This window comes from Cibotium barometz, chromosome 52 (assembly GCF_041138505.1).
Source record: "Cibotium barometz isolate CiBa-2024 chromosome 52, ASM4113850v1, whole genome shotgun sequence".
In the NCBI taxonomy this organism is placed as follows: Eukaryota; Viridiplantae; Streptophyta; class Polypodiopsida; order Cyatheales; family Cibotiaceae; genus Cibotium; species Cibotium barometz.
The window spans coordinates 6,274,886-6,300,489 of NC_141097.1; the positions used below are offsets into that span (position 1 = coordinate 6,274,886).

Sequence of the window (25,604 nt, forward strand, 5' to 3'; positions counted from 1 at the left end):
AGGCTCCATCGCTCGATCCTCCCGCCCCTCAGAGGGATGTCTGCGCACTAGGGTGGGCTTATTTACCGCACTAGCCTGGGCCCTCAGAACTAGGCAGCCTCATAATCTCTCGCCTCAATCGGCGATCCTTATTCTCCCAAAGGTATGAGGGATACCTTGGGCCATTTCCGGGCTTTGCTAACGACGCCGCCCGGCTACACAAGCACGGAACGGATTTAGCGTTGAAGCCAAAAAAAATCTTGAAATCTAAAGATAACAACTTCAATGCAATTTACTAAATATAGCATTCACAATTCATGAAGATAACAATTTCAACGCAATTTATCGAATACAACATCACATAATTCGTAACTTCATATAATTTTTATGTCCTCATTTTAAAAGAAAAAGACACCATTCATTAATACTAATTTAAGGAAAAATCTCTTCTTTTGAAAATTAACCAAGCTAACCTGGCCACCGTTTCCTTGAGGGGTTTGAAAAGGAAGGACTGGAGCCGCATTGGGCGCATCTTCCCCCATCTCGTTGTTACAAGCTACTCTTGAGGCAATATTTTGTCGTCTTCGGGATGAGGCCATCTTAGGCGTCGCCTTGTAGAGCTCGCTGCTGCGATCAAAACGCTTCAGTCGGATCTGAATTCCGAGCTCGTTTGCTTACCGTACGAGCAAAAGAATATGGCGCACGAACCCTCGCTTGAGTCAAAAAGCCCTTACTAAAGTCTACGCAAATGGAGGGGGAGGGGGGGGAATTGTGAGATATCCTTAAGGGCAAAGCAAAAACGTGGAGAGGGCTGGGAGGGGTTGCTGCAAGCCTCTCTGTAAGTCTATTCACACGGGGGGGAGAAGAGTTAAGGACACTGGCCTCTAGCAAGAGGGGGATGGAGGAAAATTGGCTTATCTGAAAAGAGCCAAATGAGGGGGTGTGAGAGGGGTGGCTGCAAGGGCGGCTGTACTTGCAGCAAGTACGCTACACAGGGACAGACGACGGTACGGACGACGGCACAACAGGGCATACGCTACACAGAAATGCGTGCCGTCTGTGGAGCACCCCGGGGTTTATATAGCTGAGGGGTGAGGGTACGGGTGCTGCGCAAAGCAAGGACGAAAGGACGGTGTACCTTCAAAGGCTATGGATCAGTGGCTTGCATGGGTCTAGGGGAAAGGTACGGTGTCGGTTGTCTGGGAAAGGAGTGGTACGCATGTACCTTATCTGGTGTGGCTAAGGGTACGCGTGGACCATACAGTGGGCGGCCGTCCTTTGGTTCTTGGGCGGCCATTGTACGTGCGTCCTAGTAAGTGTGTACGGACCAAATTTTGGGACGGGGTACCCAAATTTGGGGCGTCCGCCTCGATTTGCGTGCCGGCCCGCCCCGGGGACGAAATTTTTTTTTGTCCGGGAGGTTCTCCTGGTGGCAGGGGTTCAGACCGTTCGTCAATCGGACGTGCGGTCGTGCATTTATTAAGGTTTAAAGGTCGCCGTTTTTTAACTAAAATGATTGAAATTAGCGTATAGGCTTGATCCGGTGTCCGTTTTGGATGCTGTAAAATCCTATATTAGGGTAAAATCGCGTGCAGATTCCAAATTTGGGCTCAGAATTTGAAGATTCTAAGTAGAAATGATTCAAATAATAAAATCATTGATATTTATACCATAAAAACTCATAATTACATGGATATTTCTTTATTAGTGAAGATGGGTACGTTACATCCAATGTAGATTTTTCACTTTATGTGAAAAAGACAAATAGAGGGATTATGTTGTTAGTCATTTATGTGGATGACTTGATTATGATTAGTTATAGTGATCCTGACATATGGTAGATATGTACATCTACATGGGTATACAAATGCTGATTTGGCTAGTAGTGTCTCTAACAGGAGATCTACCGGTGGCTTCATGTTTTCTTTTGAGAGTGCTACTATGAGTTGGAGCAGCAAGAAACATCTGACAATTATTTTATCAAGTACACAAGCAGTGTATAGGGGCACTGCTATGGCATCTTGTAAGGTAGCTTAGTTTCAAAAGCTACTTGGTGACATGGGTAAGCTGGTGGATATGGCCATTATTATTTATTTTCTATGCTAAGGGGGTGATATTCAGCTGCATGCTTTTAATGACTCTGATTGGACTGGATGTTATGACATGCAAGTGTCCACTAGTGGCTTTTTCTTTCATTTTGGGGTGATTCATACATATCATGGCTCAACAAACAAGCAGCAGCCAAAGGTGGCCACACTGAGCTGTGAAGTAGAGTAAACGATAAGTTTTACAATGATTATAGAGTGTATATGGCTAAGACACCTTTTGGTAAATCTTGGTGTTGGTGGACAGATGTCCCCCACCTTCATCTTTCATTGATAGCTAGAGTGCATTGGCTCGTTTGCAAGGAACCTCCATCTTCATGATAGGTAGAGTGCATTGGCTCATTTGCAGGAAACATCCATCTTCATGATAGATAGAGTGTATTGGTCATTTTCAAGGAACCTAGTAGTGCTTCATGCTCGCATAAATCACATTAAGGTGCATTATCATTATAAGTCAGGGAGAGGCTCATTTTAGCAAGAGAGATTAGCTTGGCTCATATCTCTACATACGATAATGTGACAGATATGTTCATGAAGGATCTCTTATGAGAACTTAAAGCTTTAAAATTATTTTATTTTGGAGATTGATTAGCCACATGTTCCTTGTACATGTTCACATCATCACTATAAGGGGAATTTATAGCCATTTAGATGGTAGTGATGTGTGGGCATAGGCTAATAATTTGGCTGGGGTACTTTTTCTTCTTTTTAGGAGGTTTTTTCCTCTAAGCGTGTGTACACACTCTTATGAGTGAGTGTGTAAGTGAATTTATCATGTCACTTCACTTGTACTTCACTCATTCTCATCAATCTACTTTTAGTATCATGCTTCTCTCTATCTCTACTTGGTTGCTATATCATTTATGTGTGTTGCTACCTTTGTCTCCACTCCAATAAACCATCCTTTGTTATGTGATTATCCACCTTTATAAGTCTTTTTAAATCACTTCTAGGCCTATGTTATTTTTAGCAGTGGCACCATAGACAAGATGTTGACCATTTGAAATATCCTAAATCACTTTTAGGCGTGAGTTATTTTCAATAGTGGTGCCATAGACTAAGTCATTTTTTGCACTAAGGCTCCTAATCTTAAAGCTCCTAGGGACACTAATTATTTTAAAGCCTAATGGAATACTTTTAGAACCTAAATTAAATGTCATTATAAATAAACTCTCAATGTTCAGCCTATCCTATGTCTATGTATTATCTTTCCATGGTACATTATGAATAATCTTGATGAGTTTTTTTAAATTATTCCTTCCACTCATGCTAAACTCTTCACTGTCTTAGCTTTGGTCAACTCTTCTTTAATGGAATTAGCTTTCTTAGCTTGGTCAACTCTTTACCAATGGAATCCCACACTACCCTTATTTCTTATTAATTTTTTCATGTCCTTAACCCCTCTTATGAGCCTTACTTGCCCATCTAGTAACACCCTTGATGTACTTATTAGTAAATAGTAAACTCTTTATACTAGTAGTTTCCTTTTGATTCCTTGAAGTCTCTAATATTATAATTTTGAAGGGTCCTTTTGAAAATGTCCATCCTTCAATGCTTTTAATAAAAACTATAGCCATAAAAGATAATGGAGAGGCAAGCATTTTGGTGATGCTGTTGGTACCTCTGGACTAATAGAGATTTACTGGAGTGTGTTGTTCTAGTCAAACTAAGGTGAGTTAACTAAATAGCCAAGCATCAGGATATTGTGACATGATTGTAACCTCCAAAATGAACTTCACAAAGCAAGCAAAAAACACTCAAGAATACTAAAAACTTTGGTAATTTCTAGAGTTTAAAAAGGAAGAGATGTTCACATCACTTTTATTTAAAAAACTTAATGATTTTATAACTAAAAATTTTATTTCTTGATGCTATTTTGAGATTCGGACCTAGTAAGATCTTTTTTAACACTTTGAAATTTAGATGGAAATATATTGAACCTTCAATATATTTTGAGATTTGGATCTAGTTTGATCTTGTTTAGCACTTTTGAAATTTAGATGGAAATATATTGAGCCTTAAATATATTACCTATTAACACTTTGAAATTTAGATGAAAGTATATTGAACCTTCAAAAAAAAAAAACAAAGCCTAATGAGGTGTTCTTTAGACCATTTTGACCTTTCATACCCGTGCATTTTCTCTACTAGCAAATAGTCAAATCATTTTGATGAAGACATATGAACCCTTGTGGGGAACATGTTCTCACCATTGACACTTCCATTTATTCGCCATCCCTTTCTAATTGAGGCCTTGTATAAAGGACTCGATCACATCTATTGACCCCTTCTCATCTATGGGGCTTGTGAGCTGGCACTTTAGCCATTTGGGAAACGTGCTCTCACCACTAACACTTCCATTTATCGCCATCCCTTTCTAATTGAGGCCCTAGATAAAGGACTTAATCACATCCCTAATATCCCTATTGACTGCTTCTCACCTATGGGGCTTGGCTTGTAAACTTTATCCATCACCTTGAAATTTGAACCATGCTATGAACATAAAGGTTACCTTAGGGCCAATTCTCTTAGGAAATTTGGTAATACCTTTCCCAAATTTGTTCATAACAACCAACCATGGTTCCATTTATCTTAGAGTAAATTTGGTTCCATTTCTCCTACAGTGGCAATACCTTTCCTATATATGTTCATAAACGGCCAACCATGGTTCTTTAGTTCGTGCATCACCAATGGGATACGGAGGTTAGTGTCTCAACACCATTACCTTTCTACATATGTTCACATAATAGCTAACCATGGTTCTCTAGCTCACACATCACCAATGAGATTGTCTCATGTGTTCATTTATAGCCTAGACAATGTTACACAAACCACTACTTTTATTTGCCAACATTTAATTAGATGAGCTGCATGTCATATATTAAATAGCAAAATTCATGGGGTAAAGTAAAGCTGGACACAAATAAGGATACTATTATGTTCTCTCTTAGCTTTTCAACTTCCTTAAAAATTTGGCCTTTCTTTATCTCATGGATACATACAAGATATATAGAATACATTATTCAAGTCAAGAGCTTACCGGCTGTAAGAAAAGATTCGGTGTGAACGGCTTGCACATGAAGGTGGGATGTGAACGGCTGGGACGTGAACGGCTTGCACGTGAATGGTTGGCACGTAAACGGCTTGGCACGTGAACGGCTTGGGACGTGAACGGCTTAGCCCGTGAAAAGGTCCAAAAAAAATGATTTTACTATTTAAAAAAAACTATGAAAACCACCTCTATTTGGAGGCCTATATCTCCTAAACCGTATATCCGATGAAGCCACTCTAGGGCTCATCGCTAGGGCTCATCGAAAAGCTGACATCGAGCTCTTCGACTTTGGATGTGGTCGTCTGAATTCAAAATCTACCATTTTGGCGTTCGACCAGCAGCCTCAAAATTCGACACAAAAATCGAGGCAAAAAACCCAAAAACTACGAAAAATCACAAAAACAGCACGAAAACGACGATGAGCCATATTTGGGATATTTTTTGAGGGCCTAAACAACAAAATCACGGACGACTCAGGGAAACAAAGTTGTAGTACTCCAAAAATACTACAACTCCCTCATACAAAGTTTTTCAAAATTTCTTTTGGAACGCCCTCAAAAACGTGCTGAAACAGGGAAAAAATTCTTGAGAAAATTTTTCATCTTGAGACAGTGATGGAAAATAGGTTTTAGGACCTCCTCTTCCATTTGGGAAGTTTCTAGCATACGCTTTTTTCGAAAAAAATCTCAGGTCATTCACATGCGTATAACACCTAAGTTAATTAGGGTAAACGGACACCCATTTGATCCAACGAAGAGTACGCCAAGCCTCTTGATGTTGTAACGGGCTGTGGGAAAGTATAGAAAGAAAAAAAAACTGTAATTTCTCATTAAGGAGCATTTAGGCACTCCGACATGGCCACGATAAAGGGAGTGCCATGGATCACACAAGGACTAAACCCAATGGCTGTCATCTTCGAGCCATTGAGATTTATGCCGCCAATTCAACTCCCAATGCCATTGGCTATGCCTATAACAGGCGTGTCATCGGGTTTTACACCCCCTATGACTTCGATCCCACTGGGCTTTGGTCCCTTGTCTAACTTCAAAACTTTGAAATTAGCCTTTATACATGGCTTTTTGAGACAAGGTGATCGGTGGAGTGTAACAATAGAACTCTATTCAATTGGGCATCGACCAAATGAATCCATCAGAGATTTTATCCTTGGGATAAAGCTCTTGGACTCACGTTGTGACTCATGGGAAAAATTAAACGATGTTCAATTGAGGAGATGTTTCATGATGGGCTTGAAGAATAACAGCTTACATAACTTGATCATTGTATCTAATCCGAAAACATTCGATTAATGTTGTAAAGAAGCAATACGTTTAGATGACAACATGCTAGAAGTTGAGCATGCTACGAGGTGTTCCTCATCTAAACCATGTGAAGCAATGACGAAAGAAAGATCGATCTCGGAATTGACATTCCCTGAATTTTATGCAACCTTGCTTATAACCTTACAGCAAACATCTCTAAGAGAGGATAAAAATCTTCAAAACCAGACATCCTTAATGCCTCTAACAGTGAGGAACGAAATACCTTGTGTTGAGTGCAATCACTATGGCCATCCCAATCTTCATTGTGCATACGAGGCACCTATCCTTATATACTGCATATATTGTAAAACCTTTGACCATGATACTAAAAAGTGTCCCACTTCATCCACAGTGGACTCAAAACCTCCCGTGCACCAAATAGAAATAGTCCAAAGGGTAGAAACTGCTCATGAAGCAGTTAATCGGACACTTCAGTGTTTCTATTATCGTGGACCTCACAAGGTGGCAGATTGCATAGTTTGGAATACTTCCATGTCCATAGTTAACACCTTGTGACCCATGTGTGAACGATGTGGCATTGATCACATGTTCCAAGATTTCCCAAGATGAGTTGCTTCAATGCAACTTGTCTTACAAAATACAACTCTTAACATCTTAAGTGTACAAAACGGGCAATTGTCCACGATACCCTTAAATGTCCTTATATGCTTATAAGCCAAGGCACGAGAAACAGTCAAAAGGAAATCAAAAGACAATACCTCAACATGGGTAGAAGAACATGCTTTAAAACATAACCCAAAAGAGAAAACAAACCCTTCTAAACCCAAGAAAAACAAAGGACAACAAACTATCGAAACCAAGGTCGAATTAAAAGATAGGGAAAAGGAGCCTGTAGTCAACATAAACCTAAAAAGGGACATAAACACGAAAGAGCCAAAAGCTATACATGATGCAGAAGCATTCACATCAAAGACAACCACAAAAACCTCAACACCCATATGTGTGACACATGATACAAAAACCCAAAAGAAAATTCGATCTTGTCACATGGGTAAACATAATGAAATACTGACAAACCAAAGAAAGTCAAAAAATGAAACAAGTTCTAGTACATCACTAAGTGAGGATGAAACAAGTTCTTACTCTTCGCTTAGTGCACCACATAGACCAATCAAGAAACTAGAACCCACCCAACCACCCCAAAATGGATAATAATGATCACATGACATATGCAAAACACAAAAAGCAAGCTCATCTTATTGAAAAGATCCCTAGGATTTTGGTGGGATTGGAAATTTCAAATAAAATCACCACACCTTAAGCACAGCTTTATCCAACACAAGAACACAATCTCATGACTCTCGAGCTATGGGATTTGTTAGGTCAACCAACACTCACGGCACATCCTGAAAGGATTACCTTTACACAAGACTTGAACAGGCCATGTATGGGTACTTTGAACATACAATGTACATTGAAACTAGCCCCCTCACTTGCAAGTTTTTTGTGGTTGAGTATGTGTTGGAAGTAGATTTAATCTTGGGGCATAAATGGACTGTTGCTCCCAAGCACCACTGTGCTTTGCTAGCGATAGAGTCATCATGATGGTAAACAACAAAAAGTTGACAATACCATACTGCAAGGAAGAGGATCCAACTTTAATGGATTTCTATGATGCTGAACGCAAAGGATACAAGCCTCTTCCAAAAAAGCCCCTCTACACAATTACCTACCATCTCCATCACAAACAATGACCGACTCTGATAAAGCATCAATTCCTTCAATCCCATCCTCACCTACAAAGTTCGATGCCAAAACCTTGCAATCAACAGCTAATCCTAAAGAAGTTCCCATAGCCAAACCATCTATGTCTAACAGGGAACTCAAAGGAAAGACCCTGGAGCCTATGTGCATCTTCATTGTTGAAAAACCTCAACAAAGGAGACAACCACATGCTCAAAGGCCTCGTCATCTCGACATCCACTCCACAAGAGACTCTAACCTCATCATCATCAACAATGCCCATGAGTCTCAAACTCGCAACCTCAGCACTAGCCAAAGTCAAGGAGGGCCCCAAACCTTCCACATCAACCCTAAAGAAAACTCCACCAAGACTCCCACAATCACGATATTTTAATAGTATCAAAATGTGGGTGGAGAAGCAACTACTTGTAGCTCAAGGCTACTATGAAGGTGCCAATCAAATTTGGGTGCCTCGACAGTCAAAACCTCTTCCTCAATGTAGCACTTGGAAGCCAAGGAAGAAGAAGAGTACTCCACAACACCGTCCATAAAAGCCTATGCGAGTTCCTCAAAGAACTCCATGAATGCAACAAAAACACTGCTGCAAGCACAAGGGTACTACCAAAGAAATACCAAAGCTTGGGTCCCCAAGCGCATCACAAAGTCCTCTAAGCCTGCACAATGATGAAAGCCTCGACACCAAGCACATTGGCAACCAAATTACAGTGTTCGTCTCAAAGATGGGTGCATGTGCATGTACTTCAACAACAACAAGGATACTATGATGGTAATTCCATCATATGGTTGTCAAAATCGAACAATGTGAAGAAAACCTCACCACCGACTTCAACCCCAACAACTTCACCTATAGTTCAACAAGAATGGAGGCCCAAGCAACAACAAGCAAATCCCTCAACCACTCTCGTGCATTCAGCACCAACACAAGAGCTTGTTTGTTCAAGCAAACAATAAGCAGTCTTCCCTACTGCCTCGATATCATTTCAGCAACAAATTTAAGAAGCAATACAGAGACTTAGGAGCACATCAAGAACATAATAGCAATGCTCTTGTCACCCCTCTGGAAGTAAGAAATGAGCGCATAAGAAGCTCTTGCCTGCAAATTATGACCTAGATGACCCATTATAAAAAAAATAAAAAAAAATAAAAAGAGGGTCAAAATCCGCAAATTCACGGAATTACAATTCAAGGAGTTCCATCTCACGGCTTAAGAACTTGCACTTTCACGATTTAAGCCTCATGGATTAAGCCATATCACACAATAGCCACTATATATTTGTTAAGCTTGTTGCTTACTATTCTTTTGGCTAAATTAATGTAGCAGCTGCTCCATGAGTACATATCCATACTCATGTACTAGAGAACATTTGCACCAAAGCCTCACCATCGACAACTTCCAGGTACATCTCTCGATAGGGGGCCATGGTGGGCGATAGCCTAGTCAATGGTACAACCCATCGTGTGGAATTTTTCTTCAAATTACAAACCTCTCCAAACGACGCCACCATCTTCATAAATCAATAATCTTCAATCCTTAGTGAAGATCTTTATATTAGCCTCGCAAGCCGACGTAATTCCTTCAGTCCTCACCAACACAAGTGGCTACTTCAACACAGAGCAGTTCAATAAGGGTCTATATCACTCAATTCTTATACTTCATGAAAATCTACTTCTAAGAGTACTTAAATATACATAAAAACATAAAAAGCACATGGGAAGAAGAAGACATGATTAGGTCGTCCTACTCAACAACATTTGACAAGAATCCTGCCACACAAAGGGAAATCATCACAAGCCAATTACTTCAAATGATGAATGTCGCTTCAATGAATCAAATGAGGAACTGAGAATCACCATCTTGTTCCGATGATTAAGTTTACGTTCCTTTGGATCCTTCTCTCTCTTCTCTCCCATTATTAACATCTCTTAGTGTCCCCACTAACAAAAATCACATGTAACCTTGCCAATGATTGGCCAAAAACAAAGTGAGCAAAAAAAGAAGAAGGGCTCACACAAATATAAAAATGCAATCATTTGCAAAACCCCCCATCCCGTTAGGAATTCCCAATACACCATTAACCTCTTCATTCATTAACTAGCTTTTCTTATTCCTTCCGGAGGAACAAAGACCATTGAACGTCATTTAACATCAAAGCATCGACAAAAGCTTGTTCATTCTCCCCACACAAAGGTCTTCAACGCGATCACGCAGACGCGATCGTCATCAGGAAGGGGGGGAATGTTAATCCTATTCCAGGATTAATAAGAGCTACCGCCATTATCTTACATCAAGGAGTCATGATAGATACACCAAAGGGTCATACATTCAAGATATGAAGCAATAGTGTCCAAAGCTATAACTTGGATGGGCACACGTAATGGTGTGACAGAGTATTTATGGCGATTCCCACTTCAAGAGCATGTGGTAGTCATTGTAATAGCATTAGGCCTCTTATGAGCCTAAAGTGCTTGACCGGCTATAGTTTAAATGAGTGTGAACACTTATGGCCATGTATATAAGTGAATTTCTCTCATAATACAACATACTCTCCCATTGTGCAATTGAGTCTTGCTCTTGCTAATCCTCTTGCTAATCTCTCTCTCTAATGCATGCTAGTGTGTGTGTGTGAGTGAAGTGAGGTGAGAGGAGGGACGAGGACCCATAGTGCAACGTGACGGTGTGACAACGCTCGCAGGAGACAGGGTGGAATTGCTTCTCGAGGAGTTGTAGAGCTTGGAGTCCTTAAGGGTTACGAGCTCGGCCATTGGAAAGATCCTCACGACAGTCGGTTCACCAGGTAATCTCTTTTTTGGATGTGTTTCAACAAGGAGGGTTAGGGTGAGCCATAACATTAGGAGTCAATTTATGCACCCCCCCTAGGAAGCCATATTTTGATATGCTTAGATGAATTCTAATAAGGTACATAAGGTCCACGATTGATTATGGACCGACCTTTCTAGGAGGTTGGTAGTGAGATACATCTACATGGGTATACAAATGTTGATTATGGTGAGCCATAACATTAGGAGTCAATTTATGCACCCCCCTAGGAAGCCATATTTTGATATGCTTAGATGAATTCTAATAAGGTACATAAGGTCCACGATTGATTATGGACCGACCTTTCTAGGAGGTTGGTAGTGAGATACATCTACATGGGTATACAAATGTCTGACAGGAGATCTACCAGTAGCTTTATGTTTTCTTTTAGGAGTGCTGCAATGCGTTGGACCAACAAGAAACAACTGACAATTATTTTATCAAGTACATAGGTAGTGTATAGGGGCATTGCTATGGCAGCTTGTGAGGTAGCTTGGTTTCAAAAGCTACTTGGTGATATGACTTGATATCAGAGCCTTATTAGAGATTTTATTATCTTAATTAGTTGCTAGATTAGCATATTGATTAGTCACCTTTCTCTTCTTCGCTAATTTATCTTCCTTGTCACTCTAAGTATCCATATGATGTTAATTGCTTGGTGATTGAACGAGAGATGTTACTTATTAAAGAGAGAAAGAGAGAGACATTATTCTTTGTGTGGCTAAGAGAAAGAGAGAGAGGAGAAGATTATTCTCTACAAAGCGGTAAGCTTGATCTTGAGCAGCCCACGAAACAACAAACCAATCCTGACATTCTCATCTAGAGATAAGTAATACAGCTCTCTAAGCTCCACAACATTGACATGTGGCAAATCTAGCAATGACTCTTAGACCAGTCCCTTCTCTCACACAACAGTGTGTATGCCCAATAACAATAGCAAGCCGCTTTGTAGCAAGTGCACCCTTTTATTGTTAGTCTTCCTATTCTCTACGACCACATTCAAGCTATAGTAGATAGGAACCGCAATACCAACACCTTCTACTAGCTCAACAACACCACTGTGCTACTCTACGTAAACACACAACATCATGTAACGTGGGCTTCCAAGCCGGGGGGGGTCTTGTGTAGCAATCAAGTTGCTCCGAAGAGCTCATACCTCCTCTTTGACATGGCAGCAAGCTGTGCTATAAATTGGCTCTTTTCCATGAGGTTTAAAGATTGAGAATATTAATATTCTTAGAGGGACTTCTCAAAGATTTAGCGTAAAGAAACGTGCTCATGTGGTACCTATTCAAATGTGTAAGAATGTGTGTGTAAAAAGCACTCTCCTCACCAAGACGTGCTTCCAGACGAGCATCAAATTTAGGATGTTCATTGGTGCAATCTACATTAACATTGGGCTTCTTCAGTGTTTTAAGATACCACCTAGATTGCTCTTACTATGTTTGTTCCACCTTTTTAATGGAAAAATCAAGCATTGTTTGGTTGCCATAATCCAATTGTGGTTTTTTAAAAGATATGTAGAAACCTAATGCACATTAACAAGGGGGACCATGCAGCTTTAATTAGTTAGCCAAAAGTGAAGACAACCAAAAGTGCACTTGGTAACTTTCATTTGAGCTGATGCAATGGTAAATCTATGTGTTGGGTCAAAAGAAGCTAGGTTGGGCTAAGTTAAGGTCGTTCATGCTCTCCATGGAAGCATACTACACAAATAATACTATGCTTTATCACAAATACTATTGTGCTTTCTTTTTAACACCATGTTTAAACGTGTGTATCAATTGTACTCGATATAGCGTGAGTGTATTTTAATATTTGGTGGAGGTAGTAGTCTAAACCATGTAACAGGGCTAGGCATCTATAAAGATGTCTGATATGAAAAGCATGCAATCAAACTCTCCTCACTAAGATATGCAAAACCTTGGTATACTATGTCACATCTCTCTATAGAAAACCTAATTACGTTAAGTGGTGAACTTCCAATGTTGTGTGTCTCCCTTGATTGTCGTGTGAGTGCATAGTGGAGAGAGATAGAGAAGCTCCATATCTCCCTACCTATGCAGGTATACTACCCTAAAGCGAATCTCGTGTGACACCACTGTGTCACCACTTCGTAATGGTGGGGAAACCAAGTTTTCTCTACAGTGTTCTTCTCATTTTTTTAAAATCATTTTTATTACAACGTAGCTTTAGATTTATACTCGTGTTATGATCCTCCTTAGATTCAAGTTCTAAAAAAATATTGAGGTATTTGCATGGCTTTATCCAACAAAGTTGCTTCACCTAGGGTTTTGTTGAAAAGGTTTATAAACTACTATGCTCTCTTTTTTTGAACATGCATATATGTACTTGATATATTTTGTGAGTAGTGTAGGTGGTAGTGTAAAGCGTGTAATAGGATAAAGTAAGGTCCATCAAGCCAAGTTGCTTCGCCTAAGGGTTTGTGGAAAAGTTTTATCACAAATGCTACTATGCAATGAATATTATTTTTACACCTTGAGCTTATCTTTCAATAGCAGTGTGTATGCCCAATAACAATAGCAAGCCGCTTACTTGATATATGGTGTGAGTAGTGTAGGTGGTAGTGTAAAGCGTGTAATAGGATAAAGTAAGGTCCATCGAGCCAAGTCGCTTCGCGTAAGGGTTTGTGGAAAAGTTTTATCACAAATGCTACTATGCAATGAATATTATTTTTACACCTTGAGCTTATCTTTCAATAGCAGTGTGTATGCCCAATAACAATAGCAAGCCGCTTTGTAGCAAGTGCACCCTTTTCTTGTCAGTCTTCCTATTCTCTATGGCCACATTCAAACTAGAGTAGAGAGGAACCGTAATAGCAACACCTCCTACTAGCTCAACACCATTGTGCTGCTCTACGTAAACACATAGCATCATGTAAGGTGGGCTTCCAAGCTGGGGGGGGGGGGGGGGGGGGGGGGGGGGGGGCTCTTTGTGTAGCAAAATCAAGTTGCTCTAAAGAGCTCATACCTCCTGTTTGACGACATGGTAGCAAGCAGTCCTATAAATTGGCTCTTTTCCACCATGAGGTTTAAAGACTGAGAATATTAATGTTCTTAGAGAGACTTCAAAGATTTAGTGTAAAGAAATGTGCTCATGTGATACCTATTCAAATGTATAAGAATGTGTGTGTGAAAAGCACTCTCCTCATCACCAAGATGTGCTTCCAAACGAGAGCATCAAATTTAGGATGTTCATTGGTGTAATCTACATCAACATTGGGCTTCTTCAACGTTTTAAGATACTACCTAGATTGCTCTTACTATGTTTGCTCCACCTTTTTAATGAAAAAATCAAGCATTGTTTGGTTGCCATATTCGAATTGTGGTTTTTTAAAAGATATGTAGAAACCTAATGCACATCAACAAGGGGGACCATGCAGCTTTGATTAGCTAGCCAAAAGTGAAGACAGCCAAAAGTGCACTTGGTAACTTTCGTTTGAGCTGATGCAATGGTAAATCTATGCCTTGGGTCAAAAGAAGCTAGGGTGGGCTAAGTTAAGGTCGTTCATGCTCTCCACCATGGAAGCATACTACATAAATAATACTATGCTTTATCACAAATACTACTGTGCTTTCTTTTTAACACCATGTTTAAACGTGTGTATCAATTGTACTCGATATAGCGTGAGTGTGTTTTAATATTTGGTGGAGGTAGTAGTCAACAGGGCTAGGCATCTATAAAGGGGTGTGATATGAAAAGCATGCAATCAAACTCTCCTCACTAAGACATGCAAAACCTTGGTATACTGTGTCACATCTCTCTATAGAAAACCTAATTACGTGAAGTGGTGAACTTCCAATGTTGTGTGTCTCTCTTGATTGTCGTGTGAGTGCATAGCGGAGAGGGATAGAGAAGCTGCATATCTCCCTAGCTATGTGGGTATACTACCCTAAAGCAAATCTCGTGTGACACCACTGTGTCACCACTTCGTAATGGTGGGGAAACCAAGTTTTCTCTACAGTGTTCTTCTCATTTTTTTAAAATCATTTTTTTATTACAGCGTAGCTTTAGATTTATACTCGTGTTATGATCCTCCTTAGATTCAAGTTCTAAAAAAATATTGAGGTATTTGCGTGGCTTTATCCAACAAAGTTGCTTCACCTAGGGTTTTGTTGAAAAGGTTTATCAAATACTACTATGCTCTCTTTTTTTATATGAATATTATTTTTACACCTTGAGCTCATCTTTCAAATCTTATTATCATTATCAATAAGCAATGCCATTATCCTTGAGCTTATCTTTCAAAGCATCTTATCATTGTCAATTAGCAATTATCCTTAGTGTTTTGAGATTAGTTGTCTTCTCATTTTCATATCATCTAGAGGGAGTGGAGTTTAGGAATGCATCCCCGACGATGAGGAGAGGGTGTTAGAAATTGTTGGTGTGCGTTTTGTGAAGACGTGTCGTTCTCCCATGTGTACCACATCTATGACCTAGAGAGGAGATATCAGAAAGAAACCCAAGCCCTCTCTAGGTCATAGATGTGGTACACACCTTCTAAACAACAACAGCGAGAGGTATCCTACACTTCAAATTAACCTAATTTTTCCAAAGTTGATATAATTGTATGTAGGGTCGGCTGAGCGAGCCAACCCTCTTTGGAGCACAAAAATTGTGTCGGCCATATGTCTAGATATCCATACAGCGTACGTTGCAAGAATGCACGTGGCACATTTAGCCAATCGACCCTTTTAAATTGATAGATGTTCTTGCAGCGCCTTTTATACTCTCGACATTTTGATCCATATGCTTCCCGTACATGGGATACACACACCACCTTACACGTGGCCACCTTACCCCCCCCCCCCTATGCATGGGATGATGGATGAGCTTGAAGCAGCGAGAGAGAGCCCAGCACGATGGTTGATTGGATCATACCCTGGCTTTTCAGCCGTCGTTTTTGAACATGATGTTTACTACTGTCCCTAGAACCTGCGGCCAGCAGGAGAGCATGAGACTTTCTGTGTATATCAATCATTCTCCAATAATTATTGAGATTAACCTACACTATAGGTGTGTGCTTCTCAATTAAACATAGGATGTCTGACGGGATCCATTTGAATGTGAAAATAATTGCATGTTGATAATTTTTCTTCAAATTTTCTATTAAAAAAAAACTCCATCAGCAAGGAGATGTGCAGTCTCACCCGGTAGCTTTTCATGATGCAAGCATGTGGGCAGGGGGGGGGGAGATGATCGCTTTTGCAAGTTTCAGACAAAAGTTTGTCTGTCATCATCGATTTCAGAGCAAGGCTGACGCAGTGGTTTTTCACTCCATAATTTTGCCTTGTGTGGAGACCTTCAAGACTCCTCAGCACAAGGAGGAATATACTGCATGCTTTAGCTGGGGATGAGGAGGATAGGGAAAGAGTCTCCGCAGAATCCCTTCCCAATTTCACCTCTCGTAGGCATTTCATGCAGTTGATGAGGCCCTCTACTCATCTCAGCAGATGCAGGTCATGGAGGCAGCAAATGAAAAAAGTGCAAGCCATCAACAGGAAGCCTTTCTTCTTGAGAAGTAGCTATAGTTGGAACAGGCGTAGGGAAGTCCTTTGTCTGGAATCAAAGAAGCTGAGGAAGCCCTTTGGTTTGGTTTCAGCAGAAGTAGTGTCAAAAGACCATCCTTTATGGAGACCCCAGACACTCTCACCATTTTGCAGAGGGTGATTGGCATGGGTGGAACTCTGATTGACCGTCATAGGAGAGCGCTCTCTTGGGGCACCACGGAAGGTAGCTCTCACCAGGATTTCAGGTGGAGCCACTCCGTGTATCCCGTGGATGAATCAATTCAAGGCCTATTACAAAGTGGTGCGTATGGAAGAAGCTCCAGCCCTTTATATGTATCTGTCGTTACTTGGTGGAAGATCATGCCACATCAAGAGGGGAGGTGCAATACTCGTGGGATGATTTCGGGGATCAGCTGGAGCATCTTATGTATGGCCGCTTTACATTCCGATTGTAGAAGTTTAAACAATGGCTATTAGAAAGCATTGGAACAGTATTCCAGTAGTGTGGAGCAGCTTGGAGTTCAACATCAAAAACGGGAACAAAGCCAGCAAGAGACAGGAGAACAAGCCCATCGTTTCCCAATTTCTAACGAAAGCCAGCCCTCTTCATGACAAACCCCTACACAGCCCGTCTCAGGAGGTTCCTTAAAGTAAGGAGGACAAAACCCAACCCCAAAAAGGATAGGCACACACAAGGCTTTCTATCCCAGTAGGAGATGGAACACCATTATCAGGTAAGCAGATGCCTTAGGGGGACACTTGAAAATAAGCTGACTGACCAACAGCCCATAGCACCTGATGGTACCAATTGCAGACAATGAAGTTCTTGAAGAGTGAAGGTTCTTCGTTCTGTCCATCCTTGCAACAACAGCTCCATCCTTTGTTTGTGATGTCTGCAAGGCACTATTTGAGGTAACCAGTTCAGTGCAGTATTTGGGAAGATTCAGCCCTGTTTGTACTCATTCTTATTTTCAGCAATCAAAGGGAATATGCTTTCGGAAGGGGGTGCTGAAGCTAGTATTTGTGACCCCACTTGGTGTACAGTGTACTTCTCTCTCTTTCCCTTCTCTCCTTCACTTGCAAGGTAACTCACCAGTTCACCCCTTATACTCGCAAGTAAAAGTTCCTTGAATCTTCCGCATGTTACATTGGTTTTAGAGCTTGATCTTGTATGTTGGTCTTAAGCTAACCATTGCACCGCTGGTGGGAGAAGATGCTATTTTGAGCATCGGTACTTTCAAAACTAATGCTCTCTTGATCCAAAGGCATTTTCACACATTGATCTTGCACTAGCCTGTCTCACGTGCATCCCGCACTTGGATGCCACATGGAAATAGATAAGTGCAAACCTAAGGCCAGACATCGAGCGTTTGGTGAGCCCTTGTCTAGGGTCGAGTTGATGGTGTTGTGTTGTGTGTGTCCCGCACATTTTGTTGTGCCTGTCTCTGCTGGCACTGTCTTTGTGAACCACTTGGCAGCATACATGATGTAAAAGTTACTCAAAACACTTATTAGATGATGCATGTTGGATGTCCCAGGCTAAACTAATCTAGTCCAATGAAACCAAATCCTAGAACACTCAGGCCACAGACAGACAGCACAATACTGAAACAATCTTTAGGACGACACAGCTGAAGAACCAGAAACAACACCAAAAGAACATAGCACTGAGCTAGAACGGCCGGCCCTTCACAGGAACTTCTTTATTCAAGTAATAAACTGTTACAGGAGACCAAGGTGCGGGTGCAATCTTACACCGGATTTTCCACAAAGCTTAGCAAGCACTTGCTCAAAGTTCTACATACCAATCAGCACCATAAACCAGTACAAATCAACCTCGAAACAGCCCCAACAATGGTGGCCACTTTGGGAAAAGAGAGAGAAGGTGCTGCCTTGCTGTACGACCAGCACTCAGGAGAGAAATCTGTTGTACTACTATACAACCAACACTGTAGGAGAGAGAACACGCCAGGGGGTTGCTGTATGGCAGTGCTCAGAGGAAAACAAAAGCTTTCTGCTGCCCTCTGCTGTACCGCCAGCCCTTAGGAGAGGAAGAGCAGGCTGCTGTATGTCCAGTGCTCAGAGAAAGAGAAGAACAGGGTACTGTTGTACGGCTAGTGCTCAAGGAAAAAGAGCAAGTTGATGCTGTATGGCCAATTGCCCAAGAGAAGAAGAGACCAAAAATAGTTTTTTTTCCTTTTCTAGCTTGTTGGCCAAGTTTATGCTAGGCGCCTCCCTCTGTCCAGGGATCTAGGTCCAAAATATTAGTAATACTTTAATGATGTGTGAACCTGGTGACTTAAAACCTTATAAGCCGCCTTAAAGAATAAAATCCCATATTGCTCATGTTATGTAGCCATCTTTCAAGCCAAACTTTGCTAGTGAATGCTTCAACTTTCTTATGTGGAAAATCCTTGTTCACACCTTGGCTCCATTCCGTATAAGACAGTTGTCCACAACTGTATAAACTTGGTATGAGTGGAAAATACCCTTCAAGTATTGTAGATAGACTGCCATAATTGGATTATTCTCTAAATGTTCAAGGATCTTGAATTCTTATGGAAACTTTCCAAAACATAAGTACAAAGTGAGCACTAGGGTTGCTAGTACATGTCAGGCTGTATCTGCCATACATGTACTGTCATGTCAGGCTTCATAAGCCACACATGTTCTGTCATGCCAGGCATGTTCTGTCATGTCAGGCTTCATAAGCCATACATGTAATCTTGCCATGTCAGTGGGCTCACACAAAAGACATAAACTCTGGTTAACATGTTAGTGGGCTCACAGGGATCCATCCACATACATGCGAAAGGAATATGCCATGGCATGGTCGATGTGAGAAGTCCTTCTCCGCAAAGTAACCAAAACAAGCACATGTTCACGCAAGTCAGGGAAGCTCAACCGGCACATTGTTGTCCAAGACAACCCTGCATATCTTTGACCAACCATACAAGCACATAATACCTGCCATGTTGGCTTCAAAACAACTCACAATCTAAAATCAGTTAGTCTATGTTATTGATAAATAAGTCAGTTTTGTAACCGCATATGCGACATACCACTAGAATACTCCCCATATGAGATTCTTGTATAGGTGACAATTTTAGCATCCCCTATTGCTAGGAGCCTCCATTACACAAGACCAAAACCATAAATTATTCATCAAAACCATAGAGAAGCCTTTTCCAGAATCAAAATGGTTTCCAAAGAAAACACCTTTCAGAAAAACAACTTTCTTGAAACACATCTCAAGATAGATATGAGAAACATTCTCCACTTGCGTCAACAAGGGAGTTCATCATGGACAAAATTTCAAATATTGGCAAAAGAAAAGCATTAAACATAAATACTTATCTTGATAAAAAGCTTGTCACTAATATATATTTATGTAAAATCAAAATTTTTGGGACAAAATCCCATAAATATCGAGTAGAATGTTAGCAGCCATCTCCTATTTGTATATTTACACCAGGGCCTCTATTCTGGGTGTGCCTGCCCGATTTAGGTGTTTTCTCATTTTTCCCCACACTTCATATTTTTTCCTATTTTTTCCAGGTGTGGGAGGTTGTCCTGTGGTTGTTGGCTGATCCAGATGATGGCCGACTGACTCTGCTGCCCCCAGGTTGTCCCCTATAGCTGGCCGACTTGATCTGATGCTGGTCGACTGACAGATGCTGGCCGACTGGTGGGCTGAGTAAGTCGTGGACCTTTTGGTGGTTGTCAGCCGCTTGTCTACTGGTCGACTGGTCATCAGGGGCCATATAAAATGGCCCCATTGTCCCCCACACTTCTATATTCAGATTTTGGGATTTCTCTTGTGTATATAGCAGAGTTATACACTTCTCTCTCACCCTCTCTATTTCTGTGTTTTTTTGCAGTGCTCTAGTGTTTTCAGATCTTGTCTTCATCTCCACTGCATATTCTGACAGAGAACCAAAATTTACAACACCAAAAATAGTGTCTAGATGTCCTTCGAAACTTCGTTCTTTTTCTGGCAAAGACACTGGCTCCCAGAACAGTTGGGCTTGGTACAACCACCCGTTGGTCCATCTTCCACCAGAGGAGCTTGTAACTTCCGTTTGTTGTGCTCCGTCCGAGACATCATCTGAACCATCGCCTCGCTAAAAGATTGCTTGCCTCCACCTCGAACAATAGGTAGGTTTGGAACAGGAGCCCTCTTTCTCTTTCTGGAAGAATATCTGGAAGCTTCCTCAGCAACCATTGACTGATGAGGTTCAGCCAACCCCAAATCCGATTTTACCTTGTACTTGTCTCGTGTATCAAGGGTAATATCCCCTTCTTGAAGAAGATAGTGAAAAGCTAACTCGTGGGATTCATTTCCAGCATTAATGCCAAGTCTAGGAAAACATCTGTAGCACTAGACTTCATAATCCTTTTGCTTTTCATAACTATCCTCACATGAGGGTCTTTGCGGTACATCTTCAAATTTGCATCCTTTTCTTGAAGCTCTTTATGAAGTTGCCTTGCCAAAGAGTTATGATGGTCAAACTGTGATTGAAGATCTTGATGTACTGTTCCATCATGTGCTCGAGAGTTCTAATCCTCTCCTTGTGCTCCTCGCAACTTTGGGTTTTGTCCATAACTATAGGGTCATCTACCTAGATAAAATAGGCAAGAAGTTGTGCTCTGATACCAATGAAACCAATCCAGTCCAATGAAACGAAATCATGGAACACTCGGGTAGCAACAAACAGACAACACAATACTAAAACAATCTTTAGGACACAGCGAAAGAACCATAAACAACACCAAAACACCCAGCACTGAGCCGGAACGACCGGCCCCCCGCAGGAAGTTCTTTATTCAAAGAATAAACTGTTACAAGAGACAGCAAAACTTCATTGCACTCTCCTCAGAATACCCTATCCTCACTCTTGCATTGTGTTCTACAAGAAGCTCTTTTCAGCATTGCCTAACCCTAAAGAAAATGCCACTTGAAGATATATCTAACAGAGCACCAAAGTTCAGGTTACATGTAGATTTGGCTGCTGAGTACGCTACCATCCGCTGCAGCACAAAATCAAGTGGTGTGACCGATGTGCCATTGGGTACTCTTCGATCACAAGGGTAACATTGGATCCATTATTAAAGGACACTTTAGGTCCACTAAGCACATGTGATTGTTGCTCTAGATGTGGTACAACATTAGTACTTCTTACATCTACATGTTCATTTGTCTTCATTGGTTCATACTAGCTACTCATCTCATCAAAGACATCTCTACTTACTCGCATCTCATGAGTGGTAGGGTTATAACATCTATAACCCCACACTCGCATCTCACGAGTGATAAGGTTATAGTATCTATAACCTTTCTGCTCCAAAGCATAACCAATAAAGATGAATTTCTCTACCTTTAGATCTAATATGGTTCTCACTTCATTAGAAACATGCACATATGCAATACATTTAAACACTTTTAAGTGAAACATATGTTGTTTTATGCCTGTAAACTTATGTTAAGGTATCATGCCATGAACAACTATAGTGGGGATCATGTTCATAATGTAAATAATAGTGCTACTACTTTAGCCCAAAAATAATCTGACATATTCTTTTCAAACATTAAGGCACAAGGAACTTCTACAATGTGTCTATAAACTTCTATTCAGGCATCATGTCATGAACAACTAATAATAGTGTTATTGCTTCAGCCCAAAAGTTTCACTCAACTCCCAATTTAATATCCTTACCACTTGCGTGAAACTTTCATCATTGCTTATATCATTGGAATCCTTCACCTAAGTGACCCCATCTGAAACTAACATTTGACCACCATACACACATTTTTAGAGAACCTTTGTTGCCTCTAAATCTTCACTTGTCAGAGAACAACATGCCTCTCCTTAAACACAAAATCACAAAATGCAGACCCACAATTTCTAACACCCTCCTCTCACCATAAGCTAATGGTGATCCATACATGGAGGTTCCATTTAACTCCAAGAGTTATGCATTATTGTTTGCATGGATCTTGATTAAAGTTTTTATGATGGGAAAGGATAGATGTAAATTAAAGAAGGCATGCACAACAATATAAAGAAGCTAATAATTTGCTTGAAGTAACAAGAACAAAACATGTTTTCTTTAGTTACAATTGATTAAGTGATAGTGGAAAAAATGTTTGCATGTAATACTATAGCCATATTTAGTAGTGATGTGTGTGAACAAGTGCTTAAAAATTAAAGGAAGCCCCCCTTTTTCCCCTGAATGGGCGTTTCACATGGCAAACTTGTGCATTGCAATCTTGGGCACCTTAGCATGGTCTTACCACAGTTAGTTTCCCAAACACGTCTAAATTTGGCCCTTCTCCCATTCTCTCATTTCAAGTTGATTTTTTCCTAATGCTAGTACCCAACTTCCTTTATTTACTGCTCTTTTGGCCCTTCCCCATTCTCTTATTTCAATTTGATTTTTTCCTAATGCATAGATCTTCTGATTAGGTAATAGGAGAAAGGACAAGGAAGATGGCAAGAGGCATAGAAAATGGTAGATTGAGGTTTTGCAGCATAATACAGTAGAGAGAGAGAGAGAGAGATGTAGATTGCAGACGGAAGTAGGGGATATGTATGGTAAACAATGCAAGAATGGAAAATGGTAAGCTCTGAAGCTATGGAGGTTGACAGAGGGATTTTCTGCACTTCAATGGGGGAAAGACATGAGAGAGAGAGAGAGAGAGAGAGAGAGAGAGAGAGAGAGAGCAGAAAATGATAAAAAGATGAGGCATGGAGGATGAGAGAGTGTGAGATATCTGCATTTAGAAGTGCAGAGGTTATGGAAGCTTACTAATCAGAGATGCAGAGCCATGGCACACCCAAATGTGAGAAAGGGGAAGAGAAAGAGAGTGGTAGAGAGACGAGGGCATCTTAGAGAGAGAATATAGAGAGAGAAAGTGGGGGGACCTAAAAGTGGAGGGAAGAGAGGAGGGAAGGCTTTTCAGCCATTTTGAATTTGGGGAAACCAAAAAGTTACCCCCATTTTAGCTCAAGCAAATATATATTTGAAAAAATAGAAATTTAAATAATGATTGCATAAAGATCAGGCCTAGTCAAAGTATGCTTAGAGTCCTTAAGCAAAAGTACTTAAAAACATAATATGGCAGCTTTAAATCACCTGCCATGTGCCACTCAACTATAAATGTTCCTACATCTTCCACATGCAAAGTTTCTCCTTTTGATTGCAATGATATGACATTTGGGATGCCTGTTCGGGTAAGGTACCATCGCAATGTATCATTCGTCTCCTGTGGAAGCTCAAATGCTGACCAACCACCATATATTCTTTTCTGATTGCACTCCATAGTAATCTTTTCCCTGAGATTGACTTCCCTTGTTGGAATTTGAGGCTTGTGCATACAGTCAAGAAGATTATCATCATGTTCCAGATTTCCTTTGATAGCCCTGTTCATAAGTGTTAGGCTGACTCTTTCTAATTTTTGTCCTTTTACAATTTGACACTCATCAAGCTTTAACACAAACACAGCCTGACCTTGGCACTCCTCAATGCTTAGACCATAATAAGAAATCATAGCTCTTTGAAGGGTCCTTAAATCAATAAAGACATTGTTGTACTTGTTGTATTCAAATACCTTTGTAGTACATACAGGCAGAGCATCCTCCACATGACGGTAGCCACCTAACATGTTCGCAATTTCTGAGTTTGCACTTTTTCTTGCCATGGTTACACTGTATGGAGTTGGTAGCATGGGTCGAAGAAATCCTTTAGCACGATGACCTAGTGTAAACACCCTGTAAATGGCTTCATATCCCTTCCTACTGACACCAGCACTATCACATGCATCCATAATCTGTATGGGGCTTACCATATTTTGCAGCTCTCCAGAAATTTTGTTTCGGATTTGCTTAGATATTTTGCATGTGGGATCTTCTAGCAGCTTATATATGTCTGATAACTTAACAACATGTTTCAATATGCCTGCTCTACATTCCTCAGCACCACCTTCATATCCCATCATATCCCCAGCAATATCTCTACATGGAACATAAATACAAAATAACATCAATATGTTTCACAAAACAAAAAGGCCTGCAAAACAATGGCAAGAATAGAAGTTACCTTGTTGCTCGTACACGTCGTTTTCTTGCTCCACTTAGGGTTGCCAAGGTTTCTAGGGACTGACGCTTTCTTTTCTGTTGTCGAAAGCCTACTGGAAGCTTCTTCAGGCTTGCAAGGTGTCGTTGCTTGTTTCGTGCATCTTGTTTAGCTGCATTCACCTTGTCCCGTTCAATATCAAAGGCCTGCTTAAGCAACAAGTTGTTCTTCTGGAGCTCCTGATTTTGAGTTTTCAAGTTGTTCACCACTTCTTCAAGCCTATCAATGTCCTTCTTGTGTTGCTACTGCAACTCAAGCCAGTCTTATCCTTAGGCAAAGGCACTAATTCCCATTTCACATTTGTATCCAATGTTGCCATGTCCTCATCCATGGCATCTTCATCTCATTTCTAATTTCCAAGTGTCTGCTCAAGACAAGTGGGTTCTATCACCTATATTACTTCAACCATGTAAGCATAGTGATAGGTTGTATATCCATCATATCTCAACCTGTCAATAGGATATCTATACTCGAGCCAATTTTATACACCTTGATCACTATTTGGTGTCCTCAAAACAACCAAGGTTCTCTGTGCACTAGGAGTAACACTGATGAAATGCCAAGCCCCTTATCAAGGCTCTACTTAGAGCCACTAGAGTCACTATCCACATAAGAGTGACTTGCTGATAGATCATGCACAAATGGTTAACCTACCATGTCCTTCCCTTGTGTGATACATGTGTACCAGCACCTGTAGTACCACGAGATGATGTATCCACATTCCCTACATCTGCCCTTTGCGCAGACTTGATTCTGCATTCATCTCTTGCTCTCGGTTCAGTGGCTCTACAATCTATCACCTTCTACTTTTTCCCACACGTAGGCTCTTGGTGTAGTGGCTCTATAGTCATGGTTCTCATCTCCTTTTGCTTTTGCCCACACACATGTACTCTCTCTCTCTCTCTCTCTCTCTCTCTCTCTCTCTCTCTCTCTCTCTCT

The 25,604-nt window shown here is 40.8% G+C and overlaps 1 non-coding gene across 1 annotated transcript; it reads right to left on the reverse strand.

Annotated features, from left to right (window-relative positions):
* Positions 1 to 15,589: 15,589 nt before the first annotated feature.
* Positions 15,590 to 15,716, reverse strand: LOC147608726 (U11 spliceosomal RNA). Its single transcript, XR_015264419.1, has one exon. It is a non-coding gene; the product is annotated as a U11 spliceosomal RNA (small nuclear RNA).
* Between the last annotated feature and the right edge of the window lie 9,888 nt (positions 15,717 to 25,604).